Here is a 12,178-nt window from a genome sequence, read left to right on the forward strand (position 1 = left end):
CTTCTACTCAGGGAAGTTGAGTCACATTCATCATCAGGTTTTATGTATATTATAGCAGCATACTTTTTTTTTACCACAATATACAGTAAAAATTGCACCTGACATTGTAATACACACACATGTGAAGATTGTTTTTCTATTAATAGGTGTGACATATGACAATATTTTCCATGCTATTTTCTTTCCTTTTTTTTTCTAGTCAATGATTTCTTTAAGTTGCTGTTTCTCATAGGTTATACTGATTTTGCAGCCTGAGTTTGTTCAGTATTTTCTTTAGATGGGCTCTCATTCAAACTCCAGAATTACACTTGGGCCACACAGGGCAAACCAAAGCTTACCCCACCCCTCTGCCCAGGGCACTGCTTTGCAAAGTGAGAGATGGGTGGTTTAGTTCATTGGACCCAAACAGCCCGGAATCAGACCTGGCTCCCATATATCTGGGCTTTGATACATGGAAGATCCACAGCCACCTTGGCTTTAGGCTCTGTGTTGGTCCCACAGGAGAGGGATGGTCTTTTGTGGGAGTGTTGGGCAGACTAAAGACAACCATGACTGGGGAGTACCTACGTGGACCTGGCAGTCATAGGCTGCCTTAGAAATATCAACCAAATAGGAAGTGCTTGACCAAGGTGTGTGCTGACTTAAGGAACTGCATAGGGAATGAATTTGCCTCCAGTTCCTTTTGCTTGCCTGAGCAGGGAGTGGGTGCTCTCTCAAAGGAAGGATTATGAAAGCTGGTCCTTGGGAGACCTCATTCCTGGGTGCCAAGGCCCTGGGAATTCCAGGAGTGGCTGGAAGAGGGCCGCTTCCCCTGAACTTAAGAGAGTTCAGAATGGTTGCTTCCTATAAGCCTATAAACCCATGTGACCCAGGCTGTCAGTCCTGTGTGCAGGGAAATGCCTGGGAAGAGACCAGGACAAAGTAAACCTGGGGCTGCCTCTGGGGCCTTCCAGAACCACCAGGACCAGTCAATCCTTTTCCTGAGCAACTGCCCTGGCTTCCATGTGGAGCTTAGTTGAGATTCCAAAACGCTGAGGATAACCACCACTGCAACAGATCTTTCCTGAGTTCTTGGCCCTTCCTTTCACCTCCTTTTCAGAGGGCTGGCCATCCCTCCGAGGTCTGGCTGTCAGCAATAGCTGGTGGACTGAGACCTTCATCAGAGCAGGGCAATGGGAAAGGTGTGGAGATCTCTAGAAGCAAGGAGGGGAAACCTAATGGGAAGAGTTCCTGTTTGAAGCTGAACAAGGCTATGTTGGAATCCCTGCTATACTAATTCCCAGTGCACCCATTTGTGGAAGGACACAGTCTTGGTTTCCAGGAGTTATCCCTGCTGATTCCTCTTCTATATTTGGCAGTGTCTCTGGACTCATGCTCCTTGAGGGCCCAGGCTACATCCTATGGCCTGGCCAGCAGTCTACTATCCTAATTCAGGCCTGTGATGGCAGCAGAGATCTTCTCCTGGGGACCTGCACTGGCTGTGGCTGTCATCCCCCTGGATGGTAGCTCAGCACTGGCCTCCCTGCTGTCTGTACAGAGAGTATGTGTAGGTCCGTACAGGAGGGAGGAGCACTCAGAGGGAGGTGCCTCTGGGGGAAAGGATGGTCCTTTTTTTTTTCAGTTTTACTGAGAAATAATTGACATCAGTATATAAGTTTAAAGGATACAGCACGATAGTCTGATTTACATATATGTTGTGAAATGATTTCCACAATAGGTTCAGCTAACATAATGTTCTCATATAAATACAATAAAAATAAATGAAGGAAAAGGAGAAAAAAGGAAAACAAAAAGTTCTTGTAAATTCATAGGATTTATACTCTTATAAATCCTATATATCATACTGCAGTGTCAACAATAGTCATCATGTTGTGCATTACAGCCCTAGTATTTATTTTATACTGGAAGTTTGGGCCATTTGACTACATTCCTCTAATTTTCTCTCTTCCAATCTCTGCCTCTTTTCCCAGATACTAATTTCTTTATCTATGAGTTTGAGGTAGAGCTGTTGTTTTTGGTTTCTGTTGTTTTAGATTCTACATATAAGTGAGGTCATATAATATTTGTCTTTTCCTGACTGACTTGTTTCACTTGGCACAATGCTTCCAAGGTTCATCCACGTTGTTGCAAATGGTAGATTTCCTCATTTTTGTATGGCTAAATGATATTACATTCTACATACAGATACAACAAATTTTTAAAATATATATTTTGTTGATTATGCTATTACAGTTGTTCCACTTTTCCCCCTTCACTCCCCTTCATCCTGCACACCCTCTCCCACCAGCATCCCCCTTTTCGTTCATATCCATGGGTTGTACATATAAGTTTTTTTGCTTCTACATTTCCTATACTATTCTTACCCTCCTCCTATTTTCCACCTACCATTTATGCTATTTATTCTTTGTATTTTTCCACTCTCTCCCCTTTCCACTCCCCTGTTGATAACCCTACATGTGATCTCCATTCCTGTGGCTCTGTTCCTGTTCTAGTTGTTTGCTTAGTTTGTTTTGTTTTTGTTTTAGGTGTGGTTCTTAATAACTGAGTTTTCTGTCCTTTCACCGTTCATATTTTTTATCTTCTTTTTCTTAGATAAGTCCCTTTAACATTTCCTATAATAAGGACTTGGTGGTGATGAACTCCTTTAATTTGATCTTATCTGAGAATTACTTTATCTGTCCTTCCATTCTAAATGAAAGCTTTGCTGGATAGAGCAATTTTAGATGTAGGTCTTTGGATTTCATGACTTGGAATACTTCTTTCCAGCCCCTTCTTGCCTGTAAGGTCTCTTTTGAGAAATCAGCTTACAGTCTTTTAGGAACTCCTTTGTAGGTAACTGCCTCCTTTTCTCTTGCTGCTTCTAGGATTCTCTCCTTCATTTTAATCTTGGCTAATGTAATTCTGATGTGCCTTGGTGTGTTCCTCCTTAGGTCCAACTTCTTTGGGACTCTCTGAGCTTCCTGGACTACCTGGAAGTCTATTCCTTTTGCCAGAGTGGGGAAATTCTCCTTCATTATTTGTTCAAATAAGTTTTCAATTTCTTGCTGCTCCTCTTCCCCTTCTGGTACCCCTATAATTCAGATGTTGGAGCATTTAAAGATGTCCTGGAGGTTCCTAAGCCTCTCCTCATTTTTTGAATTCTTGTTTCTTCATTCTCTTCTGTTTGGTTGTTTCTTTCCTTCTTCTGGTCCACACCATTGATTTGAGTCCCAGTTTCCTTCCCATCACTATTGGTTCCCTGTACATTTTCCTTTATTTCACTTAGCATAGACTTCATATTTTCATCTAATTTGCCACCAAATTCAACTAGTTCTGTGAGCATGCTGATTACCAGTGTGTTGAACTGTGCATCTGATAGGTTGGCTATCTCTTTGTCACTTAGTTGTATTTTTTCTGGAGCTTTGATCTATTCTTTCATTCGGGCCACTTTTTTTTTTTTGTCTCTAGGCACCTGTCACATAGTAAGGGGCAGAGCCTTAGGTATTCACCAGGGCGGGGTAACCCATGTTGCTGTGTTGTGATGCCGTATGTGGAGAAGGGGTTTGAAAGGGAACTATAGTGCTTGCTCTGCTCTCTGCCAGATTTCAGTCACTTCCCTTGCTACTCACAAGCAAAGCGGTCCCTTCTGTTGCTGATTCCTAGGTGAGCGGGTTTGTGTACATCCTAGGACCCTATGGGTCTCTCCAATGAACTCTCCTGTGAGGCTGGGAATTTCTCCCACTGCCACCTCACCCCCCCACAGGTGTTTTCAATCAGTGGTTTGAGGTTTTATGTCCCCAAGCTGAAACCCTGGGTTACACAGTCTGTTTATTTCCCCAGTTGTTCCTTCCAGTTTATCTGCACGCAAATGTAGGACTGCCCATTCCACAATCCACTGTCTCACTGGGACTGCCTTGCCACTAGTCCTGTCTGCCCAGCTGCCCATCTCTACCCCTCCTACAGGTCTGGATGAATGTGTCTTCTTTAACTCCTTGGTTATTGGACTTCCATACAGTTCGATTTTCTGTCAGTTCTGGTTGTTTTTTGTTTTTAAATTTTTGTTGTCCTTCTTTTGGTCATGAGAAGAGGCACAGAGTGTCTATATACACTACCATCGTGGCTGGAAGTAGATACAACAAATTCTTTATCCATCCATTCATTCATGGACATTTAGGTTATTTTTATTTTTGGTCAGTTGTAAATAATACTGCTATGAATATGGGGTGCAGATAATTTTCAGGTTAGTATATTCATTCCCTTTGATTACAGTCTCAGAAGTAGAATTGCTGGATCATTTGACATTCTGTTTTTAATTTTCGATGACCTTCTAAACTGTTTTCCATAGTGGCTGCATTAATTTACATTTCTACCAAGAGTGCAGCAGGTTTTCCTTTTTCCTACATCCACACCATCACTTGTTATCTCTTGTCTTTTTCATGGTGGCCATTTTAACAGACATGAGGTGATATATCATTGTGATTTTAATTTGCACTTTTCTAAGGACTAATAATATTGAGCATTCATGAACCTGTTGTCTTTTTGTATATCTTCTTTGGAAAAATGCCTAATCAGGTCTTTTGCCCATTTTCGAATTGAATTATATATTTATCAATATTTATTTATTTTGCTGTTGAGTTGTATGAGTTCTTTGCATATTCTGTATGTTAACCCTTTATTAGATATATGATTTGCAAATCTTTTTTACTTCCATAGTTTGCCTTTTTGCTTTGTTAATTTATTTTGCTATGCAGAAACTTTTTAGTTTTATATATTTCCACTTGTTTATTTTTATTTGTTGTTTGTGCTTTATGTATCATTTATGTGTGGCCTTGAGTATGCCAATAAATACACAAGTTTGTGAGATGAGCATTGCAAAGAAAGGTTTCAAAAAATCATCATAATCCATATTAAAGAGCTTTAGTTCTACATTTTCTTCTAATAATTTAATGATTTTAGGTTTTAAATTTAAGTCTTTAATCCATTTAAAGTTAATTTTTATGAGTGGTATAAGTGATGGGTCCAGTTTCATTTTTTTACATATGAATATTCAATTATCTTGGTATCATTTATTGAAAAGACTGTCTTTTCCATTGAGTGTTCTTGGCTCCCACACCAAATTATTAGTTGACTGTATATGCTTGGGTTTGTTTCTGGGCTCTTACTTCTGTTCCATTCATCTATGTGTTTATTTTTAATGTCAGTATCATACAGCTTGAAATTTGGAAGTCTGATATTTCCTGCTGTTTGCTCTTCTGTCTCAGGCTCTTTAGAGTCTTCTGTGAGTCCATATAAATTCCTGGAGTGTCTTCTCTACTTCTGTAAAAATACCACTGAAATCTTGATAGGGGTTACATTGACTCTATAGATGGCTTTTGGCAGTATTGACATTTTAACAATTTTAATTCTTTCAATTTATGAACATGGGATATCTTTCTACTTATTTGTGTGTTCAATTCCTTTCATTAATATCTTGTAGCATTCAGAGTAAAGATTTTTCACCTCTTTAGTTAAATTTATTGTTTTTGGTGTTATTACAAATGGGATCAATACCTTTATTAGAAAATTTGGTATTAGTGTATAAAAACACTACTGATTTTTTAATGTTAATTTTATATCCTGAAACTTTACTGAACTAATTGATTATATCTAAGACTTTCTGGGTGGAGTCTTCAAGATTTTCTATATGTAAATCATGTCATCTGCAAATAGAGACAATCTTATTTTTTTCTTCCCAATCCTGAAAATTTCATTTCTTTTTCTTGCATAATTGCTTTAACTAAGACTTCTAGTTCTATGTTGAATAACAGTGGTGGGAGTAGGCACCCTTGTCTTATTTCTGTTCTTAAAAGAAAAACTATCAATCTTTCACAACTGAGTGTGATGTGGAAAGGATGATTCTTTAATCTTGGCTCATAGGAAATGAACCATTATCATTTTTCAGGTTCTGGTGATTCTCAGGGGAGAGGTCAGAGGCTTCTAGAAAAGGTGTAGTGCATGTGATTCCTTGATATATGAACACTGAGGTAAGGTGAATTTGGGTTCAAGCAATGACCTATCAGTGTGACCTTGAGTGTGTAAACAAATATACAACCTTGTGATATGAGCATAGCTATCTTTATTTTAGAAATGAGAAAAGAAATGTTCCAATGTATTAACATTCTATTGATTTATTGGAAAATCATTCACAAAAAATTTTATTGCCTCCTATGTGCCAGCCACAAAGAAAAATTAGTGAACGAAAGAGACCAAGCTCCATTCTTCCAGCACTGGTATTAACCTTCTTTTTTAGAAAAACAGTCAACAAACAAGTAAACATGGCAGGTGGTTCTAGGAAGAACAGCAGGATAAGGTAGCCAGGGCATACCAGCATGGGGAGAGACTGCTGCACAGGACAGAGAAGTCTGCAGACTTTTCTGAGAAGCTGATGGTGAGTATAGACTAAAGTAAGAGACTGGGTAAACAATGTGGTTTCTAGGCAGAGACCACCTAATACAAAAGAACTCTGGCAAGGGTGGGGCTGGCCTATTCAAGGGAGAGAAGGACAGTGTAGCAGGTACAGAGAAAGGGATAAAAAAGTCAGAGAGGTGACGGGGACAGTGACTGTATCTTATGTTGGCCACTGGAAAGTTTGTGTAGGGATTACATGGCTGGTCATCATGACAGGCCACTCTTGCTGTTGTTGAGAGGACACTGCAGGACATGACAGTGAGCCCGCTTAGGGGCTAGTGCAGTGATTCAAGCAGAAAACAACTGTGGCTTGGATCAAGATTATACTAGTGAGAAGTGACTTGGTTTTGGATGTATTTTGAAGGTAACTAATTGAGTTTGTTAATGGTTTAGCTTGGAGTTATGAGAGAACAAAATAAATCAAAGATGACTATAAGATTTTAGCCTACATAACTTGAAGAAATTGAATTGTCATTTGCAGAAATGGAATGAGCAGTTTGGGAGCAAAGTAAAAATTAGGCATTTCATTTCACTTATGAAAATTTCAGAAGAGGAGATGGGTGTACCAGCCTGGAGTCCAGGAGATTGCTCAGAATTCCTTAGCCTTTACATTGTGTTCAAGACCAAGGGAGTGTATGAGTCCATCTGGTGCGACAGAAGAGTGTCTGAGAGCTGAGCACTGTTGTCTTTTTTTGTTTAGATGTGTGGAAGATGAGGAGGAAACAACACAGAGAAATGAAATTGCATGAAGCCAAAGAAAGTGAGGAGCAATCTCCTCAGACACAACCATATATGTATGCCTAGGATGGTGATCAATGATTCAAATGATGCCGAGAGACTGAGTAAGATGGGGATTGGTAACTGATTATTAGTGATGGTCTTGACAAAGAGCACTTCTAGTGGAGTGAGTGGTAGAGTCAAATTCTGATTAGGGTAGGTTCAAGAATGAAAAGGGAGATGGCAAGAGATAATGTGGAGAACTCTTTTGAGAACCTTTGTGTGATGAGAAGCAGAGAAATGCTGCAGACACTATCAGGGGACACAAAGTAGAAGGATAGAGTTTAGGATTTTTTATTTTAGCTTTGTTTTGCTTTTAATGGGAGATGTGCATGTTAGTGTGTTGATACAGAGAGTGAAAAAATAATTACGGTGTAGGAGAAAGGGGGAAGTCAGGAGAGATGTCTTTTGGAAGGTGAGAAGCACTTCTCTGCATAGGGTGGCCAGGAGCACCATGCGTACTGAGTGACAACAGAGATGGTGGGTACAGATAGTTAGGTGGTAGATGAGAAGTGAAGTCCAGAGAAATCCCCTTCTTTTTATTGCTCCCTTTTATTTTTGACATCAAAGGCAGACCATCAACTGAGAATTTAGAGGAAGAGGATAAAGATTTAAAGAGAGAAGAAAGTGTGGAATGAGCACCCAAAAGAAAGAGAAGCAAATGGGACAGGCATGTGTGATAGTATCCAGACAGTACTGAGTTATTGTCATGAATTCAAAGAGACCAGACAACAGAGATGCTTTTTTTTTCTGAGCTCTTATTAGCTGTGGAAGTGTAGAAGTAGTGTGACTGAGTTGGGTTTAACTGGGGATAGATGGTACAGCAGTGAACAGTTACTAACTCTCACTGCAAGTCCGGGGGTCCTCCCATTCTGCCCTCCAACAGTCCATTAGCATATCTTGCCATCCACTCTCCCCCTCCCTAGATGAAGAGTATAAGATGCTTTATCTAGGGCTTCACTCTGCTTTATTACTGTTCAGTTTCATGAGCCAAGAGTTAAATGCAACTCATTTGCCTTAAAATAAATGTTAACTCCTGAAAACTTAGCAGAGCAACCTCTTTGAAATTTGAGTAGCTCCAGTGTTTGTAGGAACACCAGGGCTTGGCTAGGGCTTGCCTGATGCTACCTCCCTAGGGCCTGCTGATGCCTCTCAACCTCAAGACATCAGCTTGTTCATCAAATGTTTATTAAGCAACCACCAAGACAAACACTCTTCAAGGCATTAGGGACAAAACTCCACCCTCAACAGAACATTTCAAAGTTTAGAGCCTGGCAGGGGTTGTACATCCTAACGATGAATGTACCTACAACTTCATTGTCCTGCTTTGTTTATCTCATGGGATGCACAGGCTATGGGGCAAACCCCCATCACCCCTCTTCACAGTTATAACTGGCCTGGAGCTCTCCATAGGCTATGGTGCAGCCATCTCACAACTGACATTGGGCAAGTTGTGTTGGTGCTGGTGGGTGCCTTCAAGGAGGGAAGAGCATTTAGGCCCTAAACTGAACATGTGCACATTTTATGGGGGCGAGTAGGTATTAGGGAATGCCTCTTATTCATTTATCAGTCCTAGCAGGGCAGTAGGCACAAGTCGGAATGGTCTTTCTCTGGAGTTTAATTCCATGATAATGGACCCAAAAAAGACACCTGGGGAGGCTGGGCAGAGAAAAGGGGCTGGGTAGAAACTCTCCAACATAACTGTGTACACTACCCCACAGCCTTTTTGCACTCTACCTCCCTTGCCCACTCCGTCTGCCTAATCGACCCTAATGATGGTTATTTGGATGCACTTAGCATAGCTGTCTTATCTTAGCTGTCAAACAGGATTTACCTAAAATAGACAGGACCCCCAAAAGATGTACAACTGGACCACACAAGAGACCTTCCCAGCCACTCTGACCTGTGGGCAGCCACATGTCACCTTCCTCTGGAGCTAACCAGTCTCTCATCCTCATTTCTCTCTCTGAAACTATTTCATGCAGTTGTAGCTCCCTCTGCTCCTGTGTCTCCTGCTCCCCACATTCCCATATACAATGCTCTCAGATGTAAGCAGAGACAGCTTGAAGACCTGAAGTGGACCAAATCACAGCTCTGTCTCCTGGGATGGAAAACTGGACTGGCCAGCCTCAGCCAGGTATCTCTACCAACTAATCACTTGTGTCAAGCAGCCCCCTCATGGGGCCTCCCAGCTGTAAGGACCCCATTCCTAGGGGGTCCTACCTCTTCTAGAGCAGTTTTAAGGTTTGTCCCTTACACAGGGCACAGTAAGGGAAGTGAGGGGCTGAAATCCAGCCCCCAATGTCCTCAAGCTCAGCTCTGTGTGTGAGCTGCACCCCTCCCTGGCAACTTTCCTGTTTCTAAATCAGAGCAGGACCCCTCATGGGTTTTTAATGGCACTCGTGGGTCAGATCACTGCCAAAGAATCTACTTTTCTCAGATCTCAGCTTCACCAGTTCTTCCTTTAGCAACCCTTGATGGTATTCTAGATTTCCTGACACCTGTCCTACACTTACCATGCATTAGGAAAATGGTCACTTAATTGTAAGCCAGTCCCCCAGACTGCAGTTCCATGAAATCATGGAGAAAGCTGTCTTGCTCACCACAGTCTCCACACCACCTAGTCAGTATCACAGATACCAGCTGAGTAATGAGGGCCATTAGCCTTGATCTTTGTGGAGCATGAAAGACCATGGCCTTTTTTTTTAATGCAACATCATTGTGAATAATCAACATCATGGTGAAAATTTACCCCAAAGATTGATTAATTCTTAGAATTAGAACAGTGGTAGAGTATATGGAACCAGCACACCCAGGCACTCAGGGAACCTAGGAGGCCCCTTAGGAGGCTTCTCCCCAGCTGCCATCTGAGAGTGAGAAGCTCATACAGAATCACTTGCAGCTCCAGGTGGTATCTGAGCTTAACTGAAGGTCTAAGTAGGGGCAGGTGTGAACTGATTCCAGCTCTATGGATCCTAGGGAACAGCAGATTGAGGGAGAAAAATGGCTCCTTGGTATATTCTTCCAGTCTCATCCTCATGTCTCCTCATGTTACTAAGCATCAAAGTTGTTGATGGGAAGATTGAGACTAAGGGCAAGGGGTATGTATGTTTTAAAACCAGACTGAGCAGAAAGACAAGAATTTAAGCACCTGTCTCCTAATTTTCACACCCACCTTTGTCTCAGTATACCATGATGCCTCTCACTATAGCCTCTTCTAACCTTTCTCTTTTCCTCTAGCACACATGCAACTTGGCAAACACACTGTGGTCAACCTGTATCAGGGGTTCAAACTCATTTTCTTTTATTTATTTATTTTTAAAATAATTTTATTTAGTTATTTTTCAAGTACAGTTTTTTGTCTATTTCTCCCATCCCAGCCCCCCACACCCCGTGCTTCCCAACTCCCTCCCATTTCCACCCCCCTTAGTTCTCTTCCCTGTGTCCTTCATACTTGTTCCTCCAAATCCCTCCCCTTTCCCTCCCTTAAATTCCCTTCCCTCTCCCATCTGGTCACTGTCCCCTTGTTTTCTATTTCAGTGTCTTTGTTTTTTATCTGCTTGCTTGTTTGTTTTGTTGTTTAGCTTCCTGTTAAATGTGAGATCATATGGTATTTGTCTTTCAACACCTGGCCTATTTCACTCAGCATAATGCTTTCCAGTTCCATCCATGTTGTTGCAAAGGGTAGTAGCTCCTTCTTTCTCTCTGCTGCATAGAATTCCATTGTGTATATGTACAATTTTTTGATCCATTCATTTACTGCTGGGCACCTAGGTTGCTTCCAACTCCTGGCTATTGTAAATTGTGCTGCTATGAACATAGAGGTGCACAGGTTCTTTGAAATTGATGTTTTAAAATTCTTAGGATATAATCCTAGCAGTGGAATTGCTGGGTCAAAAGGCAGGTCAATTTTATTTTTCTGAGAAAATTCCATACTGTTTTCCATAATGGTTGTACTAGCCTGCAATCCCACCAACAATGAACTAGGGTCTCCTTTTCCCCACAACCTCTCCAACATTTGTTGTTTGTTGCTTTGTTTATGATAGCCATCCTGACTGGTGTAAAGTGGTATCTCATTGTGGTTTTAATTTGCCTCTCTCTGATAGCTAACGATATTGAGCATCTCTTCATGTGTCTCTGGATATTCTGTATACTAACAATGAATCAGCAGAAACAGAAACCAAGAAAAAAATACCATTTGATATAGCAAAAAGAAAAATAAAATATCTGGGAAGAAACCTAACTAAGGAGGTAAAAGACCTATATGCAGAAAACTGCACAGCCCTGAAGAAAGAAATCAGGGAAGACACAAACAAATGGAAACATATACTTTGTTCATGGATTGGAAGAATTAACATCATCAAAATGTCCATACTACCCAAAGCAATATACAGATTCAATGCAATACCTATGAAAGTACCAATGGCATATTTCACAGACATAGAACAAACACTTCAAAAATTTATATGGAACCATAAACGACCACAAATAGCAGCTGCACTTTTGAGAAAGAAGAACAAAGTAGGAGGGATCACAATACCTGATATCAAACTGTATTACAAGGCCACTGTAATCAAAACAGCCTGGTACTGGCATAAAAACAGGCACATAGACCAATGGAACAGAACAGAGAGCCCAGAAATACACCCAACTCTCTACAGTCAATTAATATTCGATAAAGGGGACACTAACATAAAATGGAGTAAAGATAGCCTCTTCAACAAATGGTGTTGGGAGAACTGGACAGCTACGTGCAAAAAAATGAAACGTGAGCACCAACTTACACCATACACCAAAATAAATTCAAGGTGGATAAAAGAGTTAAATATAAGCTGTGACACCATTAAAGTCCTAGAGGAGAACAACGGCAAGAAAATCTCAGATAATTCGCACAGCAACATTTTACCAGTATGTCCCCTAGAGCAAGGAATATAAAGGAAAGAATAAACAAATGGGATCTCATCAAAATTAAAAA

This window comes from Artibeus jamaicensis, unplaced genomic scaffold (genome assembly GCF_021234435.1).
Source record: "Artibeus jamaicensis isolate MK-2021 breed Jamaican fruit bat unplaced genomic scaffold, CSHL_Jam_final contig_514, whole genome shotgun sequence".
In the NCBI taxonomy this organism is placed as follows: Eukaryota; Metazoa; Chordata; class Mammalia; order Chiroptera; family Phyllostomidae; genus Artibeus; species Artibeus jamaicensis.